Source organism: Manis pentadactyla, chromosome 4, assembly GCF_030020395.1.
Source record: "Manis pentadactyla isolate mManPen7 chromosome 4, mManPen7.hap1, whole genome shotgun sequence".
Classification (NCBI taxonomy): domain Eukaryota; kingdom Metazoa; phylum Chordata; class Mammalia; order Pholidota; family Manidae; genus Manis; species Manis pentadactyla.
In genome coordinates this window covers 18,691,089-18,693,541 of record NC_080022.1, presented here as the reverse complement: position 1 = coordinate 18,693,541, position 2,453 = coordinate 18,691,089, and positions in this window count along the sequence as shown.

Here is a 2,453-nt window from a genome sequence, read left to right as displayed (position 1 = left end):
AATACTTCCAAACTCATTCTATGAAGCCAGCATCACTCTAATACCAAAACCAGGCAAAGACCCCACAAAAAAAGAAAATTACAGACCAATATCCCTGATGAACATAGATGTAAAATACTCAACAAAATATTAGCAAACCAAATTAAAAAATACGTCAGGAGGATCATACACCATGATCAAGTGGGATTCATCTCTAGGATGCAAGGATGGTACAACATTCAAAAAACCCATCAATATCATCCACCACATCAATGAAAAGAAGGACAAAATCCACATGATCCACAATGAAAAGAAGGACAAAATCCAGCATCATCTCCATAGATGCTGAAAAAGCATTCGAGAAAATTCAACATCCATTCATGATAAAAACTCAACAAAATGGGTATAGAGGGCAAGTATCTCAACATAATAAAGGCCATATATGACAAACCCACAACCAACATCATACTTAACAGGGAGAAGCTGAAAGCTTTTCACCTAAGATCGGGAACAAGGCAGGGATGCCCACTCTCCCTACTGTTATTCAACATAGTACTGGAGGTTCTAGCCATGGCAATCAGACAAAACAAAGAAATACAAGGCATCCAGATTGGTAAAGAAAAAGTCAAACTGTTACTATTTGCAGATGACATGATATTGTACACAAAAACCCTAAAGACTCCACCCCAAAACTATTAGAACTAATATCTGAATTCAGCAAAGTTGCAGGATACAAAATTAATATGCAGAAATCTGTTTCATTCCTATATACTAATGATGAGCTAACAGAAAGAGAAATCAGGAAAACAATTCCATTCACAATTGCATCAAAAAGAATAAAATACCTAGGAATAAACCTAACCAAGGAAGTGAAAGACCTATACCCTGAAAACTACAAGACACTCCTAAGAGAAATTAAAGAAGACACTAACAAATGGAAATTCATCCCATGCTCTTGGCTGGGAAGAATTAATATTGTCAAAATGGTCATCCTGCCTAAAACGATTTACAGATTCAATGCAATCCCTATAAAAATACCTACAGCATTCTTCAACAAACTGGAGCAAATAGTTCTAAAATTCATATGGAACCACAAAAGACCTCAAATAGCCAAAGCAATCCTGAGAAGGAAGAGAAAAGCAGGGGGGGATCTCGCTTCCCAAATTCAAGCTCTACAAAGCTACAGTAATCAAGACAATTTGGTACTGGCACAACAACAGACCCACAGACCAGTGAAACAGAATAGAGAGTCCAGATATTAACCCAAACATATTCAGTCAATTAATATATGATAAAGGAGCTATGGATATACAATGGGGAAATGACAGCCTCTTCAACAGCTGGTGTTGGCAAAACTGGACAGCTACATGTAAGAGAATGAAATTGGATCATTGTCTAACCCCATACACAAAAGTAAACTCAAAATGGATCAGAGACCTGAATGTAAGTCATGAAACCATAAAACTCTTAGAAAAAGACATAGGCAAAAATCTCTTGGAAATAAACATGAGCAACTTCTTCATGAACATATTTCCCCAGGCAAGAGAACAAAAACAAAAATGAACAAATGGGACTATATCACACTGAAAAGCTTCTGTACAGCAAAGGACATCACCAATAGAACAAAAAGACATCCTACAGTATGGGAGAATATATTCATAAATGACAGATCCGATAAAGGATTAACATCCAAAATATATAAAGAACTCACGCACCTCATCAAATGAAAAGCAAATAATCCAATTAAAAAATGGGCAGAGGATATGAACAGACACTTCTCCAAAGAAGAAATTCAGATGGCTAACAGGCACATGAAAAGATGCTCCACATTGCTAATCATCAGAGAAATGCAAATTAAAACCACAATGAGATATCACCTCACACCAGTAAGGATGGCCACCATCCAAAAGACAAACAACAACAAATGTTGGCAAGGTTGTGGAGAAAGGGGAACCCCTCCTACACTGCTGGTGGGAATGTAAACTCATTCAACCATTGTGGAAAGCAATATGGAGGTTCCTCAAAAAACTCAAAATAGACTTACTATTTGACCCAGGAATTCCATTCCTAGGAATTTACCCTAAGAATGCAGCACTCCAGTTTGAAAAAGACAGATGCACCCCTATGTTTATCGCAGCACTACTTACAATAACCAAGAATTGGAAGCAACCTAAGTGTCCATCAGTAGATGAATAAAGATGTGGTACATATACACAATGGAATATTATTCAGCCGTAAGAAATAAACAAATCCTACCATTTGCAACAACATTTGAGACAAATACCAAATGATTTCACTCATCTGTGGAGTATAAGAACAAAGGAAAAAAACTGAAGGAACAAAATAGCAGCAGACTCACAGAACCCAAGAATGGACTAACCATTACCGAAGGGAAAGGGACTGGGGAGGAGGGGTGGGAAGGGAGGGATAAGGGGGAAAAAGGAGCACTACGATTAGCACACATAGTGTAGTGG